Below are 19,004 nucleotides of genomic sequence, written 5' to 3'. Positions count from 1 at the left end.
AAGGGACTTTAATCCAAACTATTTAAAAATTCCTACAAATGAATAACAGAAAGATAAAGACTCTAATTTTAGAGGAGTGATCAAATGATTTGGATATTGCATAACAGAGGATGCATGAATAGCCAAAGCACAAGAAAAGATGCACTCAAATTAAAACCATAACAACACCATTTCATACCAACTGAAATGGTGAAAATTAAAGAGCAGCCATGCCAGTCAACAACAGAATGTGCAGTAAGAGGATTCCTGATGTACTGCTGGGGAGAAGATGAAATTCTATAATCACTTAGAAAAGAAGTAGACAGTTCTTTCTAAGGTTAAGCTTTCATCTACCCTATGATCTAATGATCCTATATCTTGGTATATACCTAAGAGAATCAAGTACATGCATCCAGGAAAAGATCTGCCTAAGAAAGTTTATAGTAACTTTATAGCCCCAAACTGGAAAAAATAAGAATGAACATATTTATGTCTATTATGTTATAAATGATATTTTTATAACAATGGAATACCAGATAGCACTAAAGAAGAGCAAAAAGGAATGCAACAAGGATGAATCTAAATTATCAAAATGAAAGAAGCTAGATACAAATGAGTACATACTGCATAATGCTAGTTGCATGACATTTAAGAATAGGCAAGATTAATCAATGGGGGAAAATCAGAACTCTGACTGGAGGGAAGGGTGTTTACTGGAAGGGCTCTCATAGGGCTTCCTATAATGACAGAAATAGTCCATAAATTTTGTTTGGGTGGCAGTTCCATGGGTATAACATTTATCAAAATTCACTGAATTACATAGATCTGTAGATTTCATTGTGTTTAAATATTACCCCAATGTAAAAGAATATTATGTAGCTTAGAAATGTTTGGGATATATATGATTGAATACAGTACATGAAATCATCTTTTTTTTCTACATAAGCATCTCATGATCATCATCAATAACAACAAATGATGATGCCCAGGCTTTACCTCAAATCAACTCAATCAGAGTTCCTGGAAGTGGGTCCCTGGCATTGGTATTTGCTTAAAAGTTCTCCTGATGATTTTAGAATACAGCCAAGATTTAGACCCACTAATAGAATGTAATGTGTTTGAGAACAACTTAAATGGGTCAATAGCTAAGCAAATTCAGAGAAAAAATATATAATTTGATCAATTAATATAATTGCTGTTGTAGACTGAATATATGCATTGTCCCTAAATTTATATTTTAAAGCCCTAACTCCCAGTGTGACTTTATTTGGAGATAAGATCTGTCGGGTGGTGATAAGGGTGGGTCATAATCCCATAGGGATAATACCCTGCTAAGAAGAGAAAGGGATACCAGCTCTCTGTCCCTCCACCACAAAGGAACAGCAGGTGTCTGTCTGCAAACAGGAAGAGGTCCCTTACCAGCAACTGAATCAGCTGACACCTTGATTTTGACCTTCCAGTTCTTCACAACCATGAAAGGAATAAAAAATCTGTTTGAGTCGCTTAATTGTATTTTGAGCCACTCTGTTGTATTTTGTTATGGCAGCCTGAGAAGACTAATATAATTACCATTCTTGGAAACAAAGGTGTGAATTATCAAATTAGAAAATCAAATCATTATTAAACAAGGTTGATTTTATATATACATTAGGAAATTTCACATTTCTACTCACCAAATAAATGAATTTGATTTTGAATCATTATCTAAGTTCTGATTCAACTATTTGTTCAAATTTATAAGTAGTAAATGATTCAGCAGATTTTAACTGAGTATAAAGCATATTATTTTAAACATGCTCAGATGTAGCCAGCATTTAACATTTCCAGGTGTTTTATTGAACTCAGTGGTCTTAACTGAATTCAATAGAAACATGTTCAGAATTCTAAAACAGTAATGATTCAATGGTTAAATCTAACTTCATGGGTGACAATACAAACCAAACAGGTTATATCCTTAGAAAAAAAATTGTTTTTGGAAGTTAAAGTCTTAGTTTAGCTTTTATTTTTAATGCAGGAATCTGAAATCTAAAGCTGAAATCTATCAAAACATTTTCTTCAGTTTCCCCTCAATAAATCAAACATCAGTTAAAATTGAAATTTATAGTATATTTGTTTTTATTACTTTAAATTTTTTTCAATGTCAGTAGACTCTTCCAATCCTTAGGATTGTGAGTCAACATAAATCATAATCATATAGTCATGATTACCAGCAAGTACATTCAAATGCAAAAACTGTTTTTGTATTATTGGTTTTTATGAAAAAAATAAAAGCGTGCAATGACATGACCATACAATTTAGAAATCTTTCTAACTTGTTTCAAAGTTCAGTTGAGAAATACAGTAGTATTATTTTGAAATCAGGTGATTTTATACAAAGGGCCTCAAATTTTCAAGGAACATAGATAACACTTAAAATATTGCATTTTGGCCAAACAAAAACATTAAAGTCACTTCCCACCTGAAGTTCAAGGACATTTGGAGTTTTATTTTTACTTTATTAGTTTATTAATGTGTTCAACATTTTTGAGGTATGTATATGTATGTGTGTGCATGCTGGGGATTGAACTGAGGGCTTCATATATGTTAGGCAAGTGCTATTTCACTGAATTACATACCATTTTAAAAATTTATTTTATATATACAAGATATTCCTAGGAGTTTTAGAAAATTTCAGAGGCGAAGCAAATAGTGTACTGGGTGTGTTTCTAGTCTAGGGACAATATATATGTATATATTTGCACGATTTAGGTATGGGTAGAATTATGTGAGTTCTAAGGAAGAAGAAATTTCTTCCAGATGAGTGAATTAGGGAAGAGATCTTTGTGGAAAAGGGAAAATTTGAGTGTAGAATTGTCATTTGCAAATAATTTAGATAGGTCGTCCTCTGAATGGACAGCCTACATTTGAATATCTTAAAATACTTGGTCCATACATCACAGCCTCCAATTCATTCATAAAGTTCTACCTTCATGTTCATTATACTTTGCTGATATTAATATATCTAGATCCTTACTATAGCAACTTTGGAGCTGAAAGACCAAAGCCAAGCCCAAGTTTTACTATTTAATAGCCAAAAAATTGCCAAGTTACTTATTCATTCTAACCTCCTGTATCTGCGTTTTAGAGTTGATATTACCAATAATTTCCATTTCACAGGACAGTTGAGAGTATTCATTTAGGCAACATATGAAAAGATATAACATTTTGTCTGGCTTAATAAAAATGCTATAAATGTGAGCGCACATATATTATAATTTTTATTAGTAGTATTTACCAAGTACATCTTGGTCTTATTTTCTTCCTTACTCTCTATATGATTAACCATTGAAACTTCTTTCACCAGAACCATCACATCTTATCTTCTGGTCCTTCTGACCCACATACTCCACAAATATCCAGTCTTGGATACATCCAACAGCTTATTCTTTTCTATTCCTACCCATGGTCTCCTGAATACTATGGGAAAAAGTCATGGGAATGTGGATTTGGTGCCCTAAACAAGTCACAGCAATCCATTACTGATGCCATCAATTCTGTGACTTGTCTTTCATCAATTTGTAACCACTAAAAGTCTTTCCTATTCTTTTCAAGCACCATCAAATTCCTATGGTCCACAGCCTTAGCACTGATATAAATTTAAAGAAGAACTCATTGGCAACTTTCTGCCCTTCCTTTTCTAACAAGCTCTCCTGTAACCATGCCATCTCTTCTGTTCCTTTTAGAACTTTAAAGAAGGCACATGTGTTAAACCCCAATCCTCTTAGATTTACATTATCTTTCCTGACTTATACTCTGTTCCTACTTCTCAATCCTTCTGTCTATTAAATTTGGGCATTTATAAAAATATTTTTTCTTTTCTGCTTTCTCTTTGCTTTTTATACGTTTTCCTGCTAAAGCTGTGAGAATGGTTAAGATTCTAAACAAGTTCAGTTATCAGGGCCCACAAATCCCTATATCTTGTCTTCATGTAAATAGAACAACCAACTTAATTTGACCTCCTTAAATCCTATTCCCTCTTCAATCAATGGCATTTAAGAGTGAAAATTACTTTTATTATGTCCATAATGTCTTTCTTAGCATTAGAATCAAGGAGTTCATCTCCTGTCTCAAAAGTCACACTTAATTTTGATTCTCTTCCTCACTATAATCATTGGTTTAGTCTTCTCTGGTCCTTTTTCCTTTGTCTGCCTTTAAATGTGGGTGTTGCTTAGATTCTGTCCTTGGTCTCTTCCTCCTTGTCTTATTCTTATCTTCCCTGGAAAGTTCCATCTACATTTATGTTCTCATATTCAGCCTATATGCTAAGATTAACCATATTTATTTATTTAGCCTATTTCTTAATTCTTAGCCAGGCCTTCTTCTAATGCTGACTTGACTCTTTTGCTTTGTATTCCAATAATGGCTAGTACTCATTTGGTCAGTCAACAAGTGTTCATTGAGTGTCTGCTATGTACCAAGCACAGTGGTATACATTGGAGCCATGATGGTAAGTCAAGGAGACAGTATCGAGAGAATGCAGATATACAAATAGGCAATATAATGCAGTGTGATGCATGGTGTAATGGAAGTAATTTCACAGGAGGAACATAATTAACTTGTCTTGGGAGTGAGAATCAGGGTCTTTAATTCCATTCAAGCCCCTAGCCCCTAAATGTTTGATAAGCACTTATTAAATTAAGTGACATCAAAGTTGACATTTACGGATGAGGTAGTATTATTAGGTGAAAGGATTCAGAGATGCAAGCATTATTTTCTAAGATGAGAAGTATACTAAGATTTCAAGGACTAGACAGGGCCTGGGGTTTCCTTCCGGCAGCTATTTTAGAATGGTTAAAGTAGGATTCATACTAGGAGATTATAAATATTAATTCTCTTCCTTTTTCATAAAACAATTTTACAAATATTGACCCTTTAATTCTCAAACATTTAAATTCACACAATAGGTACAATTACCCCAATGGGGGGGCTGGTGCCAGGGATTGAACTCAGGGACACTCAACCATTGAGCCACATCTCCAGCCCTATTTTGTATTTTATTTAGAGACAGGGTCTCACTGAGTTGCTTAGTGCCTTACTTTTGTTGAGACTGGCTTTGAATTTGTGATCCTCCTGCCTCAGCCTCCCCAGCTGCTGGGATGGTGTGCACCGCCACAACTGGCATTAATTACTCCAATTTTACAGATTAGGAAACTGAGGGTCAGATTGAATGATTTACAGATTTACCCACAGCCAAGGTCAGCTTCCACAGTCAGGACCCATCTTGGACTTGGTTAAATACCCTTCTGTTACTTTCTTGAAACTCCAAAACATTTTATCTTTGAACTTGTGTTCCGCAAGTGAAGCCCAAAGGGACAATGGAGAGGATGTGCATGCAGACAAGATACACACAATATCCCTGTCTGCAGTTCTTTTCTCCCCATGAGCTTACATCTCTAGTGTGGGATGTGTGGGAATTCTGTAAGACTCCGTGAGTACAAGGAAAGTGCATTATATCTACAACTGAGTAGCTTTCTGCTCAAGGGAGTATTTGCTTTGAATGCAAAAAGAAGGCAGAGGGGCTGGGGTTGTGACTCAGTGGTAGAGCACTCATCTGGCATGTGTGAGGCACTGGGTTCAATCCTCAGCACCAAATAAATAAATAAATAAATAAAATTAAGGTATTGTGTCCACCTACGCTAAAAATAAGTATTTTTTTAAAAAAAAAAAGCGGTAGAGAGCTTACCTAGCACATATGAGGCCCTGGGTTCGATCCTCAGTACCACATAAAAAATAAATAGATAAATAAAAGTATTGTATTGTGTCCAACTACAACTAAAAAAATAAAGAAGGTTGAAACACAACTAAGGAATGCTATGGTATCTGATCATGTTTCCCTGTATACTTTTCATCCATTTATACTTAAAATTATGGCAAAGAAGGAAAGGAAGAGGGCAACCCACAGTTGCTTTTCTTTTAAGTACTTGCTTCTCAGGGAATTGAAAGAGAGTGTGCCAGTAGAATGTGAGTTTATCAAGAAATGAAATAGAACAGTTGAGTTAGCAGAGTGCTTTCACTGCTCCTGTAGGAATGAAATATATGAGCAGGTAGAAGCTAAGTGCTCTTATATTTGCACTTCAAGTATAAAATTTAAATTTAACTTTAATTTCTTTCTTTATTTATAACAATATTAAGTAGCAAATTAAAACACTTAACAAGCTGAGAGACAGAAATTGCCAAAGGGGAAAAATGCTTTATATTTTAGTGCCTCTTACGGCATCTCCTTCCTTCAATTTTCACAGGGACTCTGCGTTTCCTTTACACTGAAATTATGCAGCTAATAAATAGCCAAGCCCTATGTGACTCCAGGTTTTCAGTTTCCAAGTGACATCAGTGGGTCCACTCCTCAGTCACTGTTTTCAGTACCACAGCCTTTTCCTGTCTTTGAAATCACATTACCCATAGTAGATGTTCAATTATACCACATTTCTTTTTCACAGCCAACACACTCATTGCCCCAGATACCACATTGACTGATAAAGATCCACAGGTGAATTTTGGACCCAGAAATGCTTTGGGCCAAAGGGAACTTCTTGCTTCAAATTGGGGCAACTCTGAAGAGCCCTCCCACCTACTATTGAATAGCAGGATCAACTTCTCTCTTGGACCAATTCTGCTTCTTTCACTCTCTTGTAGGTGTTACTTGCAATAGTACCACCAAGAAACATCCAGAACATAAATCTGTCTCAGAGTCTTTTCTGTGAATTCAGACCTAGGGCATCAATCATCAATCCATTGCACTGAAGTTTAACATATATTTCCCATTTTACAAGTCACAGTGTCTAGATTGACTAAATGTTTAGTTATCTGCCATACTTTTACTGTACTTGTAGCTGCAATTATCTTTACTTCCATGCCCAATGAGATCATTTTATTTTAGTGATTTACACTAAACATGGAGGCTATTTCTGTATGCTTGCAGGCCAAGCAAGCTAGAGAAACCACAATTCCTGAGCAAACCACAAACCCCCTTTAGACCTACTTTAGAGTACAATTCTTGCTCTTGTAAGCATTTTCCTCACTGAAGGAAAGAAGTATCAAAGCCAATACTTTAAAGTGCATCAGCCATTTTCCTGAGTCATTTTAAAGAAACATTAAACATTTTTCACCTTAAAATGTTTTTGAGTAGATTTCTGGAGTTTTCAACTTGAATTTTCTAAACTATCATTTAAATACTATTATTTCATGCAGACTTATTATGGATCAGGTAAGGCATAAAAATGAGTCTTACTCATATTTCTTTAAAGGAAAAAACAACACCTTTACATATATCTAAATGTCCCAGGCACAAGTTGCTACTGCCCAAGAACACGTCTGCTATATACAATGGCATTTCTCATGAGTAAGTGTACATTCTGTAACTCATTTAGGAAATATTTGGCTGACTCAACCCTAACTTTTGGCTACCAGAATTAAGAAGATAAAAATATAATAGCTTCTGAGTCATAAGGTGTGGATAAGTATATTTTATAAAGAAGAGAATATCATTCACATGGAGGCCATTTAATTATTTTTAAGCCTTGTGGATTTCCCAAAAAGTTCACATCAATTTCTGGATATTGGTAATTAGCAAAGGTCAAGAATACTACAAATGTGAGTGAGCCTACATCTTGGATTTTGATTTGCCAATGGGCAATACCATTTCTTTTACCCCTCTCTTCTTACTCACCTTTTTCACACACCAGCTAAGCTCGATTCTTCAGTGGTATCTCTCAAAATAAAGCTGAATTCTGGACATAAAAACAAACAAGCAAACAAAAATTTTAAAAATCCCATCTCATATCCAAGGGCAGTTCTGAATGTCCAGGCGAAACCAGAACAACTGAGCTTACAACACTCCAATCCAGTCACATGTCTTTCTGCTTGCATAAGTGGCACACATTGGAAAGTACAGATGCTGAGTTGAGACAGTCATTCTTGTCACATGTTAATACAGGGGTCTTGCAGCCATTCACAGAACAATATGAACTCTCTGCCAGGACCAGACTCTTTAAGGCCCAGAGTGATTGCTTCAGGACTTTGGCTATGAAGAAACCAAATCACATCCAAACATATTCCATGTGCTTTAGCCACCAGATAGCCCTCCATTTATCATTTTATGTCCGACGGGAGAAGGTCAAGTGTGAGATAATAGGGAAGAGAAGGAACTAGAATTCCTTGGGACCTGCTGGTCAGCTTTGCCATAACAGTGTGGTAATTTAGTCATTTAGACTGGACCGATGGATTCTACCAAATTTTTCCATTTACTTAGAGAATGTTAGAAATAAAATGATCATATAAAATAAACTACTTTGAAATAATAACTTATTGATGAGTTAAGACCACTGTTTGGACTGGCAAAACACACCTCCCAAATCTTCACAATGGCTACAATTGGCCCTCCTTGCCTCTCTGACCTTCTTCCTACAGCTCTGTGCTCCCTTGCTTGCTCTGTCACTGCCAGCCTGGCTGTTCCTCAAATGTGCAATGTACCCTCCAGTCCTAAGTCCTTTACAGAAGCACTCTCCTCTCCTGGAAGACCCTTTCTCTGTATAGCCACATAGCTCATCTCTTCACTTCTTTTTTTTTTTTTAAGAGAGAGAGAGAGAGAGAGAGAGAGAGAGAGAGAGAGAGAGAGAGAGAGAGAGAGAGAGAGAGAGAGACCTTCCTATGGCACTCAGTTTGAAATTGAACCTCCCTATTCTTTTGTGCTTGATTTTGTTCAAAAGCACTTATTACCATCTAACATACATGCATTTTATTTATTTGACTTTTGGGTCTGTTTCTTCCTACGTTAGAATGTAAACTTAGTAGAAAGACATCTATTTTACTTTACTCATAGCTATTTTCCCAATGACTAGAACAGAATTTGGCACTTAGTAGAAACTTGATAATTTCTTTTTTATTAATTAACAAACAAATGGATGAATCTTCAAGCCATTTTGTTCTGCTGTCTGGACTTCCAGTTTTTAGCTTGTAATTTACATGGAAAATCTCATGGCACACCCAAAGGAAGGAGAGATGATGTAGTTTGGGCAGTGAATATTCATTTAATTATTTGCCTTACTTTCCAGAAAAGGCAAATAATTAAATGACATCACCCACAAAATCACAGAGCACTTCTGTTGGTATGGTATTCTATAGTGGCAAAACTAAAACATATCTGACAATCCATGATATTTTGATGACTATAATGACAAGGTCTTGGAGTGTAAGCTACTCAGAACTCATCACTTAACCACAATGTTGAGCTTCAGGCAAGTAGAGTTGAAAATTAATACATTTTCTTTGCTGGTTGAAAAATGAAAATAAAATGTAAAAAAGACAGAAGGCTTAAATATTAAACCTGATCTTTGTGAAGGAAATTAATTCACAAAATGATATTTTTTTTTTCTGAAAGTCTTACCTTGCCTCTTTACTCTGGCCTATATGATTCAAAATTTTTGAGGCTATTGTTAAGAATTCAGCTCATTTTCATCTCTCCTATTTTTTCTTTTTGTTCAGATAAGGTCAACTAAATTAAAAAACAAAAATTTCAGGTATATGTGTTTACCTGATAGTTTCTCTGATAGGAATAGACTTAATAACTATAACACTTCAATCTAAACATAATCAACATGAAGGGCATAGGGCAGATAAAAACCTATTACTATTATCCCAGAGATGTCTTGCATGAAATGTTTTATTGGGGACAAAGAAATCAAATGTAGTTCATGACTGAGTAGTACACTTTGTAGTTTACTACTACAAGAATTAGTATTCAATAAAATATTAACAATTTTAAAAAATGCATTCCTAGATCAAAATAGATTTTTAGAAATTTATGGAAGGTGAATTGTTTGGTTACACTTTTTGTCCTTTTGATGTGTGTCAAGTAGGGTTTGGTCAAGAAAACAGAATCGACTTTAGCAATTTTAATCAGAAATAGTTTTAATTTAGGGAATTCCTGAACCTTGAAAGACAAGAAAATTGGAGAAGTTACTAACATTAAGGAAAAAGGGAATGCATGAGTTGCAAGTAATCTCTATTAGTTATCTCAGCTATCTACAGCACCAGCATGGGTGATTTGCAAGACAACCTCCAGAAGTCACTGACAAAAACCTCAGCTCTGCAATGTATGGAAGATACTGTGCTTGCTTGATGCCCCTAGAGCAATAACAGTGCTTTCCCTTCCACCTTCCAAATCCACACTGTCTCTCACTAGAGGACCCTAAACCAGAGCACTGCTTACCAGTGGTCTAGGAGGTCTGGCACTTATCCTTCTAGGCCCTTGCTTCTGGGGAGACAATAAAAGGCAGCATGCTGAAATAGCAACAGATAGTCCTGCCCAAATGGAAACCAATAGGAAGGGAGATGCTTTCTCTCTGTTTGCTGCAAACAAATTGGATCCATTGAGATTGCGCCAGATGGGATCCTGGCGTAACCTAGAATTTGAATCTTCTGTTCTTATGAAAGAACTGGGTATTCCTGGAACCATCATCAAATTTAACAATTTTTTCTTTATGGCATTTTTGTTCTCTGAGTAAGATGATTTCAACATCTTTTTTTTTTTTTTTTTTTTTTTTTACTAAAACAAATCTATTTTTTAAAATAGTTTAATTTTGCTGATGGGTCTTTCTGTACATGTACACATCTCATCTAGCAACCCTACTAAGATTGGGAGCAGTAAGGAAGTTTTTGAAATGAGGAGAAAACTAGTTCATGTACACAAGGCATACCGAAATGTTACCAGGCTGGAACAAAATTCATCTTAGTAAAATTGACATTATAATATAGACTAGTAGTTTCCTCTCCTGCAACTCTAAAATCTTCCTAGCCTGTGACTCAGTTTCCTACACTAAGAGGCTGTTGCCACAGTAGTCATGGTAGTCAGGGGAAGGAAATGCTTGCTCACCTTCGCTGGGTTTAGAAAACCACTCCACATCAAAGAGATGACTCATCCTGCCCACTTGAAGCCCGGAGCTTTCCTCCTACCTCCCACCACCCTCTGTGGGCTGTACTGCTCTTGGCTGGAGAGGCCTTTCACCAGCAAGTCCAGGTTTGTGGCGTCTGGCATGCTTACCTGCCTGAATGACGAGGCTTCCTGAGGTGGGTTGAATTGCAGGTTGGGACCTGATGGTGACCACCAATTTGCCTGACCTGTGGTTCCAGCTGTATGGTTCAAAGTCAAGAAGTTGGGCTTTCTCCTTCTCTCCTCAAAACACATAAAAGGAAATGGAATAATTTTATTTCCATATTCCTGTTAACAGTAAACATAAACAGGCAATGAGCAAACCTGAAAGGTCATGACTATCTATTTTCATTATTTTTTTGAAAAACATTTTGTTTTTGGAAATTCCAGAGGCCATTAGGTTTATTTCAATGAGTTCAACAGTGTTAACATATGGTGGGGCAGATGGTGGTTGCTCAGAAAATATTTATTCCTGAAGGATATGCCTCTCTCTAGATGGAAAGCATCATAAGGTAAATAACTTCACTTTAAAAATTCTTAGAGAAGATTCCATATTCTTGAACAAAGTCTGCTTCAAAACTCAATATTTAGCAGAAAGTGGATGTGGAAAAATAAAGGGCTTTGGAATCAGTAGAGATGGGTTTGAGATTAAGTAATCAGAATAACTCTCTTAAATTCTTATCAAATCAATGTAATGTGGTATTAAAAGAGTTGGAGTCAGATTGCCCTATTCTAGAATCTCTGAGAATTACCTACTAGCCACATGACTATTGGATTGTGACTTCTCTAGCTTTCTATTTGCTTATGTAATATATAGAGTAACAAAAATTTCCTCTTAAGCTTACCGTGAGGACTAAATAAAATAATGCAAATAATGTTCTAAATTCAGAGCCTGAGACATAATTAGCATTCAGTAAATTTTGGTGATGCTCTGACCCTGTTTCCTAACTTGGGAAGAGGGAAGACTAAAGCTGTAAAGGGGCGCTACAGATCAGATGAAGTAATATCAGCAAGGTGTTTCCCAAGTGTGATTTATCAGCATTATCTAACTCCCTCTTGGAGATGAGCCCATTCCTTTTCTCTAGCATTTGGACATGGACTTGCTGCTGCTCTTTTGGCATCGTCCTTGGCAATTTGCACACAGGTTTAAGAGACTAGCATTCAGAATGCATGTGAAACATGATGAGTTTGACAATCTGCGTGTGTTTCAGCAACAAGGTGCTCAGATGTTTTGTCCCTGCATATTCATACTGCCAGCTTTCCTGATGGCTTGGATATTTAGGGGAACTGAGGTCTTATCCTGGTATATGGCTCAATCCATTTTGAGATGATCCCAAGACTGATCTTGGTTAAAACCAGTCCTTCTGTAATTGTGTTGATATTAGAGTGACCTGCCCATGTTAGAGCAAAGTACCTCTTATACCACCTTTCCTTTTGGGAAGCCGGCTTGCCCATTTTTTTTTTTTTTGGCCTGACTTGATAAATAATAATGCTTCTGGGGAATCTGGAGAAGAATTGGTGTGAATGGGTTTATATATTACTCATATTACCTCATGATTACTCAGAGTTACTTGGAAAATCTCCAGCCATTTCTTCTTGATCCCAGCTACCTAAGGGATTTGAACTGACATCTGCTTTCAAAGTCCATTTGAAAAGGGCGTGTCTGAGTATTAGGTTTCATTCAACAAATATCGAGTGGGACCCCTTAGTAAAAGTATGGTGTGAAATTAGAGTCCTTCTACTTTCAGGAAAAGATCCATTTAGGTTCAAATCTAAATTCTGTCACGTGCGATCTTGAGGCTGTTAACCTCTGAGTATCCCTTATTCATCTATGAAATAAAATAATAATTCTTAACAATGTTGAGAGAAGATAGATGTTTGTTATTATAAACTGAGTAGTAATAAGTGGCATTTGTTCTGAATATTTTGAACGTTTTAGCAAAAGCAAATGGTCAGGGAAATTCTCCAGTTCTTTCTTAGGTATCCCTATCCCAAATGGTTGTACTAAATAGAGAAAACAAGAAGAAATATGTTTTATGAATAACAAATTTAGAGTTATTGGTGGTTATTTAGAAAAAAGACACTTGGAATCCAAGAGACAACAGAATTTATAACAATTTATAACATCACTTTAATAACAAATTTATAAAGTGATCTCTCTTTGTTAGACTATAAGATAAGAAGACCAGATAGGAATTAGTTTAAGGCATAGCTGAGGTTCATTTTTTACATACTTTTTGGATTGATATTTATATAAATTTTATTCAGGGACATTTATTTATATATATCTCTGTGTACTTGTTGTTCATGTGCTTGTGTGTGTGCTTATGTGCAGATGCACAATAAATATTTTTATTTGATGGAACAAGTTTTGTTTCACTCATTTTAAAGGAAGGATTAGGATACAGGAAAGAAGAAGAATGAAAATTAGATCTTATTTTTGATACCTTACTAAAAAATTTTCAGAAAATTGAATATAACCAAAGAAAAAAATGAAGCTAAAATATCTTAATATCACTGAGAGGATACATTTACACATGATACCAGAGATACACAAGGTTCAGAAAACTGTTCACATTAATATTTATTAATTTAATCTATTCTTTAACTCTGAGTAATGAATAACCTTTTTAAAAGTTGAGCTTCTTTATTAATCTGAAAAGCCCCAAACTTCAACAATGAAGTGTTATTCTCAGTAAGCTCTTATAGGGTAAGTCCAGCATTCAGAGTGGCTATGTCAATAGGCCATGTGAGAAGGAGATCAATATATTAACTGGATAATTTGATCAGTAAAGATGGAGAATATAGGTATGTGATTCAGTCCTCCAAGTTTGTGGTAAGTTTTATTTGCCTGCCTTTCCTGAGTAATTACATGAAATTTCCACATCACTTGGCTATGTAGACATGGTGAAGGGTTTTTAGTTCATGCTGAGAAGGTTAAGAAAGCCTGACTTGCATAATTGGTATTCTGCCTCATATCCATGAGTGCTAAGCTGGATAATTTGCCTGAACTTGCCTTTTGGAGTTTCTTATGGGGTTGATATTTTCCATCCATGACCATGGCATTTTATGAACCTACACAGAAATATAAATCCTCTGAATATCCCTTCTTCCCATCACTCCTTCTTCATCCTTTCCTCCTTCTCTTTTTTCTTTCTTTCTACTGATTTACATGAAATCATGTAAAACTGGACCTTGATGGAACAATAGCAATCATAACTACTTTAGCATTTCTCAAATTTCACACTCATTCATTTTGGAGGGGAACTGGGGGGTGCCAGGGTCACTTAAATCACCGAGCCATACCTCTAGCTCCCTTTATTTTATTTAGAGATAAAAGTTGCTTAGGACCTCAGTAAGTTGCTGACACTGGCCTTTAACTTGCAATTCTCCTACCTTGGCCTCCTGGGCTGCTGGGATTGCAGGCATGCACCACCATGCCTGGTCATAGATTTTTTTAAAAAATTAATTAATTAATTTTAATTGGGTATATATGACAGCAGAATGTGTTTTGATTTATTGTGTACAATTGCAGCACAACTTTTCATTTCTCTGGTTGTATACCCCATATGTGCAGTGATACATGTACCTAGGGTAATGATGTTCATCTCATTCCATCATATTTTCTGCCCCCATTCTCCCTCCCACTCCTCCCTCTCCTTTGCCCAGTCAAAGTTCCTCCATTTTTTCTCATGCACCCCCTGCCCCTGCCACTGTTATGGATCGGCATCCACTTATCAGAGAAATCATTTGTTTTTTGGGGATTGGCTTACTTCACTTAGCATGATATTCTCCAGCTCCATCCATTTTACCTGCAAATACCATAATTTTATTCTCTTTCAAGGCTGAGTAATATTCCACTGTGTGTATAGACCACAGTTTCCTTATGTATTCATCTATTGAAGGGCATCTAGGTTAGCTATTGTGAATTGTGCTGCTATAAACATTGATGTGGCTGTGTCCCTGTAGTATGCTGTTTTTAAGACATTTGGGTATAGACCAAAAAGTGGGATAGCTGGGTCAAATGGTGGTTTTATTCCCAGTTTTCCAAGGATTCTCCATACTGCTTTCCATATTGGCTGCACCAATTTGCAGTCCCACCAGCAATTTATAAGAGTGCATTTTCCCCCACATCCTTGCCAATACTTAATGTTGTTTGTATTCTTAATAGCTACCATTCTGACTGGAGTGAGATGAAATCTTAAAGTAGTTTTGATCTGTATTTCTCTAATTACTAGAGATGTTGAACACTTTTCATATATATGTTGATCGATTGTATATCTTCTTCTGAGAAGTGTCTGTTCAGCTCCTTAGCCCATTTATTGAATGGGTTGTTTTTTTGGTGTGTGTGTGTTAAGTTTTTTGAGTTCTTTATATATCCTGGAGATTAGTGCTCTATCTGATGTGCATGTGGCAAAAATTTGCTCCCAAAATGTAGGCTGTCTGTTCACTTCATTGATTGTTTCTTTTGCTGAGAAGAAGCCTTTTAGTTTGAGTCCATCCCATTTATTTTTGATGTTATTTCTTGCACTTTAGGAGTATTGTTAAGGAAGTCAGGGCCTAATCTGAAATGATGAGGATTTGGGCCTACTTTTTTCTTCTATTAGGTGCAGAGTCTCTGGACTAATTCCTAGGTCCTTGGTCCATTTGGCATTGAGTTTTGTGTGTGGTGAGAGATAGTGGTTTATTTTCATTTTGGTGCATATGCATTTCCAGGCAGTCATAAATTTTTTAACATAAAAATTGTTTGATTTTTTTTTCTTATAAATTCTCTTTAAAAACAAAAACTAAAATATCAACTTTAGATACTTTCTAAAAAACTATATTCAAGGATTGTGGATTTAGTTATTTTGACTATTTTTTCCTGATAAACAATAACAGAAATAGATAACAAGTTTATATATGTACCACCTCAAATCATGTAATTTAGCTTTGAGAAATACTGTTCTCATCTAGCCTTCAAATAAATTGGCTTAGAGAAATGTAGTGATGTTTTCCAGAGGTACACCGCCAGTTAGAAATAGAGTTAACAGATAAAACCATGCTTCAATTATTAAAATTAGTAGATTGTCTTACTAACTACACTGATTTATGTTATGTACCTATTTGGTAAGGCTGTAGGAAATAGCAATTAAAATAGTGAAGTAAAACCATCAAAAGCAAAGCAGAGAAAACAGTCCATCTTCCTATTTACCTGTATTTCAGCAATTCCTAGGTCACAGAGGGACCACAGATGTTTTATGACAGTGGTCCTCAACTAAATGATTTCTATGGGGTTTACAAATACTTTCCCAGTGCATGGATAGTGTTGGAATATTTTTAGAGTCATACCTTTCCTATGAATTCTTCCCTAGAAAAAGGATTTGTGGTTCTTAGGAAAGCAGTATAAAGATTCCTCAAAAAACTAGGGATGAAACCACCATATGACCCAACTATCCCTCTTTGGTATTTTCCCAAAGATCTAAACTTGGAATACTATAGTGATATGTATCATGGAGATTAGTTTTATATATTTATATATATATATAAATATATTAACATATATTATATATGTATATATTTATATATGTCCTCTGCACAATTGTGCTTTTGCCTCCTTACAAAAGAAAGTATTGCTTTTCACCCACTTTATTAGGGCAATCTTATTAGAATGCGATGCGTAAAGTCAGCAATGACACCAGACACAGGGGTAAACGGTAATTCTGTGGGTCCTATTGTAGGTGTGGAAGGGGAATGAATTTCATATTTCAAATTTGTGAAACAAATCAAAAGTCTCTAACTCTTTTCTTTCAATAAAAATGAAGGAGTGCTAAATGAATTTTCAGTTGATAGATCTTTAAAACATCTTTTTGCATGATATATCAATACATATTTTTTGGCACAACAAACATTGTATAAAAAATTGTATGAAAGTTATAACTCCAATAAAAGACTATTCTCATCTACAAATAAGACTTCTTTTTAACATTTATCTAAATTAAAGCTACAAAATAGAATTAATACTAAACTTTAACTCATTCTAGCAGAAGTAACACTCATACGAACACTATGGGGAAGAAATCCAAGCCACATTCATCTCATTGAGATACTTATCATTATTACAGTAGATGGGGTAGAGAGAGAAGATGAGAGGGGAGGGGAGGGGGGATAGTAGAGGATAGGAAAGGCAGCAGAATACAACAGACACTAGTATGGCAATATGTAAAACAGTGGATGTGTAACCGATGTGATGCTGCAATCTGTATATGGGGTAAAAATGGGAGTTCATAACCCACTTGAATCAAAGTGTGAAATATGATTTGTCAAGAACTATGTAATGTTTTGAACAACCAACAATAAAAATTAAAAAAAGAGATATTTATCATTATTTTTAATTGAATATATATTTATTTATATTTTAATATCAACATAATTATATTAAATAAATCAAAATATAATCATTTTGCTGAGCTATTTGTTACTAATAATTGTTATATTACTTGAGAGAAATATTTTTTTAACATTCAGAACTTATTAGAAAATTTAAAAATTTAATTTATATTTTTGCTGCAAAGAAGTATAATAGAATCATTAATAGAAGACATTCAAGAATAAAATAAAATAATATATTATATGATAAAAGTACATGAAATTAATATAAAATCTGATGAGAAAGGGAAATAGAAAAATTATCTTGATATATAAAAAGAAAGTATAAAAATTCAAATTTTTAAGAGCAATTTACAAATTGTTATTTTTCTTTTTTTTAATTCTTTCTTTCTTTTTTCCTGAACCCCCTGGCATTCTACCACTTAGCTGCATCACCAGTCCTTTTTATTTTATTTTATTTTTAAATTTTGAGATGATCCCAATAAGCTACAGGCTGTCTACAGACTTGGAATCCTCCTGCTCCAGTCTCCAGAGTTGCTGAGATTACTGCTATGGATCACTGCATCCAGCAGATTTTCTATATTTTTAGATTGTGGATGACAAGGAATTAAATCATTTTGATGCCTGAATTTCATAGGTGCATTTAAAACTTAAAGGACAATTTTATTTTAAAAGATTAACACTAAAATAAGTTTAATTCTCACCACAAAAGTAACAACTATATGAGTTAATGTATTTGTCAGTTAGAATTAACCATTCCACAATGTGTGTATACTTCAAAACATCATATTGTTCATGCACACACACACACACACACACACACACACACACAAATGCAGTATTCTCTGTCAATTTAAAAATGTAAAGATAAATAAATAAAATAAGCTGGAAATTACATAATTTGTGTTACATTTTCAAAATAAAAGTTAGATGTCACCTTAAATGAGGGCTTACAGGATTTTTCCAGTTTCTTTAGAGAGTGGTTGAAGACCACTGTTCTCAGGGATGAATCAGATTCTCTGCTGCAGAAGATTCCATGGAGAAACCTTGACATGCTTTGTGTTTTCCAGGAATCAGTTCAGTAGTTGTCCGAGGAGCACACTCCCATCTGCATGCTGCCAGGACCCTGGGACAGACTCTTGAATATTCAGGACCCAGATGAGCCTGGATGCTCAGTAGTCTTCCGCTTACAAATTCTCCACCTTCCCTTAGCACTGCAGAATGTAACTTCTGTTATTTACCAGATTAAATAAGTTGGTTCTTCTCTAATTTTTCATAAAAGTTAGAAAAATCTAAGGTTATTAACCAGATTAGAAATCATTTGAAAAAGAAAAATAGCAGCATGCATTTAAAAGGTTAAATGAAGCAAAAAGTGCACTTTTTAAAGTGTGTAATTGTGCTGTTGTTATTAAAATTTTGAAGTTTAATTATTGTTATTAAAATTATTGAAGTTTATGGTGAAATTGTCTTTAAAGAGGGTTGATTTAGAAAATCATACTTCATTGTATATACATATGTATATGTGTGTGTGTGTGTGTGTGTGTGTGTATCAATCAATCAGTTCTCTTCCAGAGAAATACAGTTCATTTCTGACATATTTCAGTAACATAGGTTTTATATTACCAAAAACTTACAATTAGGGGATATACATAAAGTTTCCTTATATTTTCTTTTTCAATTTTTGTGCTTT

At 34.9% G+C, this 19,004-nt stretch overlaps 1 long non-coding RNA gene across 1 annotated transcript; it reads right to left on the bottom strand.

Annotated features, from left to right (window-relative positions):
* Positions 1–7,490: 7,490 nt before the first annotated feature.
* Positions 7,491–18,601, bottom strand: LOC110599191 (uncharacterized). Its single transcript, XR_002485146.3, has 3 exons — positions 18,269–18,601; positions 11,057–11,188; positions 7,491–7,745 (listed from the first exon to the last, which is right to left on the bottom strand). It is a non-coding gene; the product is annotated as an uncharacterized LOC110599191 (long non-coding RNA).
* Positions 18,602–19,004: the final 403 nt, after the last annotated feature.

Source organism: Ictidomys tridecemlineatus, chromosome 4 (assembly GCF_052094955.1).
Source record: "Ictidomys tridecemlineatus isolate mIctTri1 chromosome 4, mIctTri1.hap1, whole genome shotgun sequence".
Classification (NCBI taxonomy): domain Eukaryota; kingdom Metazoa; phylum Chordata; class Mammalia; order Rodentia; family Sciuridae; genus Ictidomys; species Ictidomys tridecemlineatus.
The sequence above is the reverse complement of the archived record's forward strand: the minus strand, read 5'-3'. Positions and strand labels throughout refer to the sequence as shown.